A 10,000-nucleotide genomic window follows, 5' to 3' on the forward strand; every position below is an offset into this window, starting at 1 on the left:
CAATCCAGATTAGCAACGTTCTTGTTAGTGAAGTAGGATTCCATATACGTCGGCCTTAATATTTTTGTCGTTAAGTGCAAACATTTTCAAGGTTACAATCATGGTCGATGAAAGACATACGAAATTTAGCGTTGATAAAGAAAAGAAGGTCTATCATGGAATACAAAAAACTTGTATAGTCTTTTAATAATATCAAAATACTACAATACTTTTAAATTCACTGACAAAAAGTCTCGATTCATTTTCAAACCATCATTATTATCCTATTCTTTGTAGCAACTAAGTCTCAGATTCAAGTGATTATAAATAGCAAAATTAAATGAACAGCTTGACATGATAATCATAAATAAGTTACCAAAGAGTGATATGAGTTCACCCTCATCAATTATTATTATACGAATGTGACGACTTAGTCTTGAGCTCCATACATTCAAAGACAGAAAACTTGTAATGAACTTATTACTTGTACGCCTCCTAATATGAATGAATCTAAGAAAACTTTATGTCCACGGCAGGATTCGAAACCGAGTTAGAAAGAACAAAGGAACAACACTTCTCAACGTCAAAAATGAGTCATCTTATACGTACATGCATCCACCAAATCGAGTGAAATCCAATGTAAGTTTGCCATATATTTTTTGGATGACATTTCAGTTTTTACCCCGGATATCGAAAAGGGCTCTTGAGAGAGACTATAAGAAAAAAGAAACAATGAACAAAAAAGTTGAGGATTATGAACGCTGTAGGAATTCTAAATGCTTATGAATATGGCATATACTAGTTACATTCATCACATCCATCGCGTGATTCAGATTTCTAATTCAGAGCTTTAATATCCCGTTGCAACTTTTTTCCCAGCTAAATTATGAACAATTTTAAGGGGAAAGAAATATTTTGGGGGCAAACTGGAGGATAAATAGCCAGCCGACATTTCTTATGGATATATTCTTAGTAATAATAATAATAATAATAATAATAATAATAATAATAATAATAATAATAATAATAATAATAATAATAATAATAATAATAAAATTAAATAAATAACCTCAAGAAAATAAATTGTTGCTAAGAATATAAGAAAGGAAAAATAACAAGAATGAATTTCACGAATTAACGCAAAATATTATTACAAATATGAATATTTCAGTATCAAGCAACCCTTTTAGAGGTCAGTCAAACGCCACGAACGGCTCTTTCTTTCTCTTACAGAAACAGTCAAAACTGGTTGCTCGTTCACCTCGTACACGAGTATTTGCGCTTCACAGAAGGAACAACATCTCACTCGGGAAAGAACAGCCAATCATTTAGGATATACAGCAACACTTTGTCTGTGAAATCACAGCATCACATTTAAAGTAAAGGAAAATTTCATCTGGGAAATGACAACCATTCATTGTCAAACATTTCTATCTCGTCAATTTCCAAATGTAAAATAAAATAAAATAATGAAGGGGATGACTGTGAAGATAATATCATCACCAACATTACAAACACATGAATATTTCAGTTTACTACCAGAAATAAACCTGGAAGTCTCCCTGGAATGTTGCCGTCATAAATATACCTTCGGATCTGTGCCTTGTGTCTGGTTACACGAACATCCTCCAGGGACATCGCCTCTTCCCTCTCACCTTCAAGTCTTGTCCCCAGCCAACTCCACAAAGAGCGAGACTTCATCCTAAATTTATCACAGCGTTCGCTCTTATCTCCGCCGAGGGATTCCGCAACGACGGAATTTATTGTACTACAAGAGGCTAATAACATGAAGGATAGCAAACACGCTTTATTCATGAGAGGAGAGGTTATTTCGAGTTTCTCCTTCCTCCGCAGCCTTTCCTCACTTCCCTCCCACTCACTCTCTTTCATCCATAACTCGAAAATGAAACCCTCTGACTGCCTTCTTTCTATAAGTGCCTCATGAATGATAATATTTCTTTTCATTCAATATTGGAGTCAGCAACAGTCAGGCTCCTGAACACATCATCTTCATAAGTTTAGCGTTTCCGTTTGAAATTCAAATGACACCGATCATTTCACACATTTTCCCTTGAGTTTCTAGGTCATTTCACAATCTTCGAAAGGGTATCGATTATAGTCTCTCCGTTTTAGTGAGTGAGAGAGAGAGAGAGAGAGAGAGAGAGAGAGAGGAGAGAGAGGTGGGGGAGGTGGATTGGGTGGGTGGGATGCTAATGCTACTGAATATGAACACTCGTTGACAAAATAAACTCTTCTTTCGTGGAATAGTTTTCGTAGCGTCAATAAACTAGGTACCTTTGGGCTTACGTTTCCTAACGAATTCTTGAGTTGCTCCTGATCGTTTTCAAGTCTTATATGCTTTGCAATTTACCTAAAGAATCCCTGCGGTTCTTCAGGACACCTCGTTTCAACTTGACCGACTGAGGAGAGTCTTTGCTCTACCACCATTTCAAGGGAAAAGGTAATGGGAAGATGTTCGTAAGTTATGTTAAACACACTTCTTGTGATGTCCTTTTATTCATAGGCCGATATGTTTGTTCATAATAATACTAAGATCAGTAGTACGAGGGTCGCCCTAGCAAACAGAATTTCCAGCCTGTAATCATCTCATGATCAACTTGTTAGTGCTATCAAAAAGAGGTTGACTTGTTTGGGATGAGTGTGGGGCAATACGTTGTGGACAAACCCTTAGAATTACGGATTATCCAACCCTAGGGCTTCTGAATACTTGTGATTCTTAATAATTTCCTTAGTTCAAAGATATCTTGTTATCTTGTTCACTTCAATTGCAGGAAAATGCTAGCTAATGCAAATGGAGTAATGGCCCCAGAGAGAGAGAGAGAGAGAGAGAGAGAGAGAGAGAGAGAGAGAGAGAGAGAGAGACGCTAAGTTCTTAAATCAAGTTTTTAAGAAACAGGATGTTTTATAATGACAGATGTTGAGCATTCCATTGCACAGCTAGCTTTCTAATGGAAAAATACCCTCTATATGGCATAAATACATACATACATACATGCATACATTAGTCTATATTCTTACATGATAAAGGACCATTTTGTACATATCACACAAAGAGTAAGACCTTATGTAGTTAAGACATTCCCATAGATGTTCTTTACATCAGTGGAAACACTTACCGAGGTATCCATCCAATTTGGGAAGAGTAATCACTCGATATAAACTTCTAATCTCTTTCCAAGAAATACTTAAACATTTTTGTATAGAACTTTGAAAGTTTTCCCATTGCCTAAAATTATCTCATCATGTCTGGAACACGAACAAAGTTTTAATTGCTATACCTTTCATCTTAGATAGGAAAAATATCGTGGATAATTATGACCAATGTTGGAGAGAGAGAGAGAGAGAGAGAGAGAGAGAGAGAGAGAGAGAGAGAGAGAGAATTGTAACAAAATCATCTACCCATCATTAATTTCCTGATACCTTGCCAATATCATCACCAACATCGTCTAATGGTGTATTTCATCGAATCATTGAGCACCAGAGGACAAAAATTACTGGCTACTTCTCAACGTCTTAAAGTGAAATCAGATTAGAAAATAAAGTTGTTTCGACTTTAAATGATTCTTGAGAGAGTAATTGGCTTAATAACTGCTCATTGTTTTGCACTACTTGTAAGTGATGATCATAATGGCAAATAAATTAATTTTATGGTAGAAAAAATCGCAGAAGTACACTAACCATCCCTATATATTTAAAGCCAATTTTTCTTTATCTTGATATAGTAAATCTCTCGTAATTCACCGCATTCAGACGAACGATCACAGAAAACTAGAGAAGCAGGAGATCGAAGATCGGAATGAAAATGAGTCTAACTGATTTAGAGTTATAAGCTTTGAGAAGTGATCTTCTCTATATATCATTATATAAAGTATAGACAAACACACCAAGAGCGAAGTTAAATAAAATGAATAAAGTTCAAAAGAACAAAAAAGCAAATGGATGCAAAGAGTTTAACTAATTCAATGAATGACATGGCACACATGTATGCAAAACAAAACTGAAATCCAAATATATTTACTCAAAACCTTGAAATGCCGAACTTAGAAAGGAAATTGCAACTCTCACCTTTTATATGTTGTATTGAAAGGTAATTGCGGTGAAAAATGGAAGATCTAATTAGCCAATAATCTAGAGGGGGCAATTTAAAGCTCAGAGTATCTGAAGGCCACAGCCCATCAACGAAAGTTTCAAAAGTTTGAATGGCCAAACTTAAAGAGAAAAAAATATCATTAATCTACCTTAAATTAATAAAAAGTGGGGGTTTGGGCCGGTGAGGAAGTACTCACTTCGCTTCTTACTACTTATTCACTCATTCATTCATTTATAAAATCATAGGCTCATTAAAATCCACTGAAGGAGTAGGAGGAGGTTTTCTGAAATGAAAGTTGAAATGAAACCTTTACACTACGTAATACAAAACAAACCCTTTTAAGCACCACAAGAACACTGATATGAGGGAAGGGGTTGAGGGCAGGAACAGTTCATCTGAAAGGGCGAACCTCTTAAAATACCATTGCATTGTATGAACATGACAGAGTTATTAATAATGACTTGGTATCAGTTCCTGGTCCTTGTGGTTTTTTATTATTTAATTATTTATTAAATCCGGTCATTGTCGCCAGGTTGGTTAGCATTAGCATTAGCACTATCGGGGGAAGAAGGACATCGCGAACGCTATTCAAGGTCTGTTTTGTGAAACAGGAAGCATTTTGTTTGGGCACTGCCATATTGATATGTGCAAAACTGCTCGTGATGCTTACGACCCCCATAACCAGTCCAGCAAAAATAATTGATCACAGAATAGCGTTTGATAGCTATAATATTGTTTAATTGTCCACCAACAACAATGTTTACTATTTTTAAAATTTTTACTTATCATTGCAATCTAAATCTAGAGAAATATGTCGCAAGACATTAGAGAAAACAGGCGGATGCTTTCAAATTATTCATTCACTCTTTTGTTAGTTATCTGGTGGAAAACAAAGTTATGAAGAATAGGAGCAGTGTGCCGTTGGTATTTATTTAAAAAAAATAATTTTCATTAGATTTTCTTAGAATCCCGTTTTCTTTAGAATCAAATCGCGAATATATGTGCATAGTGCTCATGTGCTCGATGAGGTAATGTATTGTATGACACTGTTCTCCCAGTGAGTTTAGAAACTAATTTGTCATATGGAATCTGAAGATGGCGCCACATGCGCTTTTTCCATCGTCGCTTGGCATCTTGCTGCCAAACTTCACACCTGGAAGCAAATATTTTCCGTTAAGGTAATGACTCGAACGAAAACTTTCATAAATCAATTTATGTTTCCAATTTTCTCTGAAGGCCGTTATACCTAATAGCGTTCTGTTTAAAATGGAGCTCTACCCTCTGTGAGCTAATCATAGGAAGTGCCAACGTGTACACATACGCATTCAAATTAATATTTACATCTTATACATAAAGCTAATGGTCGGACTATGTATGTATGTTTGTATGTGTGAGACGGCAAAACTACCCGACCGAATTGAACCAAAGTCGGAGCATGAATGTAGAATTTATAGGGGATAGTTTTTATCTGGGTGTCGTTTTGATTCGGCCGGATATCCGGCCATGCCAACTTCTTTATTATTATTTGTTGAGAAAAGTGAAGACATCATTCTGATAGAACTTTTTACGAGGATTCCAGATATGATATTACTATTATTCTGCGATGACAACTAATGATAATATTAAGCTTTTTTTTTCTCAGATATCGAATGAAGAGAGGATTTCGAATATGTTCTTACTTTTCATCTATGATAAGAAATAACGACGATATTAGGGGTTGGTTTCTACCATGTACTACCGTTTTGATCCAAATATCCGGCCGTCTATCCGGCAATGTTAACTTGTTTAATATTAGCTGTAGAGAAAAAAGTAAATATATAATATTATATATATATATATATATATATATATTCTATATATATATATATATCTATTATATATATATACGTATATTCTGATAGTACTTTTTTATGAGGATTCCAAATATGTTCTTTCTCTTCTTCTACGATGAAAAATAACGATGCTATTATGGTTCAAACAATGCCGGCCTAAGATTGCCAGCCACTAAGGCCAAGTACATTATAAAGACATGTCTTACTGATGACGTGAAGTGTACACAAAAGGAAGAAAGGATCAGGAAGGCCACTAATTCGGAGACACACAGAGTAACAGTGCAAAAAAAAAAAAAAGGCTTAGTAATAATATGAAGTGGTTGCCAAGTCTAAGTAAAAGGGGTCAGTTTTCAAAATTTGCCGATACTAACAGAAACTCACAGCCTTTACGCTGTAAGTTTCTGTTAGTATGGGAAAATTTCCAGGACTGGTTTCATTGTATCTTAAAGATAAAAAGTGAACCCTTTCACATATACTAGGCAACCACATCATATTTTTACTAAGATTTTTAGTTTTCTCTTTTATTTTACACTGTTACTCTTTGTCTCCTAAACAGTAGCATTCCTGATCCTATCTATCTTCTTGCTGTGTACACTTCACGTCATCAGTAAGACATGTCTTTATAATGTATGTAAATATTAATTTGAATATTCTAATAGAGAACAGACTGTCTGCCACTGCACATTCATCCCCTGAGAGAAATAAATAAAAATTTACATCCGCAGAGGTTTATGTTTCCATTTCTCTGGTATCTATGATCTCTCTGACTTTACAAACTTCCTGTAAATTTTCTGTTCTTGCAAACACCCAAGCGTTTAAAATGTTGTCTTTCTTTTAGCCAGGGGAAAGAGTTTTGTCTTAGTTTTTCATTTCCCTTGAAGTTATAATATTCTCTAAAAACTGGTGCACCAAAATGTTCTTGCAGAGGATGCAGCATATTTTCGCTCTCCCTTTCTATGTTATTGATATGGATTCTATTCAAGATTCCTCTCTCCATCCCTTCTATCGATGAACCATCATTCTCCCATACCCCCTTTTTTCAGCATCTAGCACATTTCTCACCCATCCATTTCTCTGTCTCCTCTTACGTAGGAAATATAGACCTTCCCTTGACTATCATTTCAAACCCTGTGATACTTTTTTTTCATTCAAATTTCTGTCTCAGTTAATCGTGGGTCTACAAATTATTTGTGCTTATCTCAATTTGATATCTGAAAGAATGATTATTTTTGTTTTTTCTATCTTGGTCCTAACTTCGAAATCATTCTTAATTCGGGCCTGGTTTCTCTGCCAGTGTCACCTCCTCCACGTCATAATTCAAACATATTTCCCATTTTGTTTATTTATCATTTTTACATAAGAAAAAGGTATTTTCTTCAAGCAACATTTTAAAATTTTAGAATGTTTTAACCTTGACATGAAAACGTCATAAAACCCACGTTGATATTTAGATTCCTAAGAAACATTAAGGCTCGTCTATTTCGATATTTTCAATTCTTTCCCATCTCTGCTATTCAAGCTCTGATCATAGCTAGAAGCTTTTCAATCTGGTTGGAATATCTATCCGGGGCCTGAATTGCAGACACGTCACAGAAGTGATCTAAAGGCAAAATACCCATTATACCATCATGATGGGCTTCCTCTTCGATGTACATCCTCGTTGGACGAGTGGTTTTCGTGCTCGGCTACCAAACCGGTGGTCCGAATCAGAGGAATTTATTTCTGGTGATAGAAATTCATTTCTCGTTGTAATTTGGTTCGGATCCCACAATAAACTATAGGCCCCGTTGCTAGGTGCCCAACTATAGTCGATTCATTTAAGGTAGATTCTTGTGCCTACGAGACGTTTGTTTGGCGGCCTCTGATTGGCTGGTACCGGGAGGTAGGCCGCTCGCTCAGTGTCTCATTATTTTCGTTTGTGGCTAAGAATACTAGCAATATGTTTATATTTCTTCATTAATCTCACGCTTTGCTTAAGATAGGAAATTTTTGGTCATACTATAGGATTCGGTATTAATTGTACAACTAAGTCATCTTTTCCTGAAATCAATAAGATAAAACACAAAGGAATTACAACGGGTAAAAGTGAGAGAGAAGTATTTCATCTTTATACCTGTTTTTACTTATCATCGGATTTTGCATCATTAACGCGATCAAGATGAAATAAAACTGGTATTTTCATACAATAAAATCACCCTGAATACGCTGGTGCTTTCAGATTTTGAATGCGTTTAGTATGTGAAGAGAAAAATGAAGAATATGTCTAATTATGTTGCATCCGTAAATGATTCAAGTTTGACCGAGAGAATGAGATCTGCAAGACGTCGTTGCGTTGGTCGTCTCAACGAGAGATTTGAGTTGCCAATTAGCGATATAAGAGGTTGCAGTTTCGACAATATTTACCATGTTATATCATTACATTTTCTGTAATTAAATACACAGAATTCCCATTATGATTACCGAATGTTTTCAATCCAATATCATACAGTATGTCTGGACATTATCTGATAAGGAAAATAATAATATCAGATGGATGCATCTGGTAACGTTAGCCGAGATCTAGGCTAGAAGAGGGCGGGGAATTCAGGTACAGCAAGGAAGTTGAACTCTGTAAACAGACTTTGCACTCTTCAACTCAGCCTAAGTTTTAATCAGATTGTTTCAGAATATTTTTAATTTTATTATATGAATATATTTTCAAACGAAAGAGATATCAGACACTTATTTGAGTGATATGAAATAATAATCTCAGTGAAGTAATAAACAACAAAGAATTAAGGAAGATTGACTTCCTTTCAGGCTGAGTCAAGTATGGATGCAACATAATAAGACATATTCTTCATTTTCTCTTCACATATTACACACATCTAAAATCTGAAGGCACTAGCGTATTCAGGGTGATTTTATTGTATGAAAACACAAGTTTATTTTATCTTGATGACATGAAATTATTAAAAATCCGATGATAAATAAAAACAGGTATAAGAATCAAATACTTCTCTCTTCACTTTTACTCGTTGTAATTCCTTTGTGTTTTATCTTATTGATTTCAGGAAAAGATGACATAGTTGTACAATTAATACCGAATCCTTTGGTATGACCAAAACTTTCCTATCTTGAGCAAAGCGTGAGATGATTGAAGAAATATAAACATATTGCTAGTTTTCTAAGCCGCAGACGAAAACAATGAGACTGAGTGAGCGGCCTACCTCCCGGTACCAGCCAATCAGAGGCCGCCAAACAAACGTCTCGTAGGCACAAGAATCTACCTTAAGTGAATCGAGTATAGTTCCTAGCCACGTGAAAATATTGAATCCTTCGGGCCCGCCCTAGGAGTGCTGTTAATCAACTCAGTGGTCTGGTAAAACTACAATACTCTTAACTTAGCTCCTCCTCGATGCAACGACACTCCCGGATCTCTTTTAAAAGATATCTCTTTCGTCATCCTCCTGGAGTCTCAAATTTACTAAATCACTATAAATAATCTCTTAACTGCTTTGTTGGTTGCTGGTTTTCCTTGCCTTCAGCCACGAAACTTTTCTATTCCTCTCGTGTGCCTTTCCCGATTTCATCAAATTCTGTTACCTTAAACAGCTGCCCTTTATTATCAGGAGGAAACCTGACTCTGTCTCCACATGCTCCATTTTTTATTCGTAGGATCCTCGGGTTCTCATTGCAATAGAACAAATACGGAATGAATTGCTGGCAAACACCAAGAAAACACCAAGGAATCTTCCTGAGATAATCCAAGTTAAACAGGTTTCTTCAAGAAATGTTTAACTTTTGCCCTTGGCTTCAGGCCTGAGTTTCTGACTTTCACTTACACGGAATTCTACATGCCATTAGGTAAAGGTCAGTTAGTAATCGGGTGTCGTTGAACTAGTATTTGAAAAATAAGTAATAATAATTCTCCGCATAGATTGAGTCACAAAATTATGATAATACTGTTTACTTTTCTTTATCGTAATCATCTCATTCTCTGAATAGCCTTCATGTAGTTCTTGAGTTTCCTTGAAGGGAAAACCTAATTTTGGTAAACTATATAAATAAATAACTAATCAATTAGCAAATAAACAAA

Source organism: Macrobrachium nipponense, chromosome 4 (assembly GCF_015104395.2).
Source record: "Macrobrachium nipponense isolate FS-2020 chromosome 4, ASM1510439v2, whole genome shotgun sequence".
In the NCBI taxonomy this organism is placed as follows: domain Eukaryota; kingdom Metazoa; phylum Arthropoda; class Malacostraca; order Decapoda; family Palaemonidae; genus Macrobrachium; species Macrobrachium nipponense.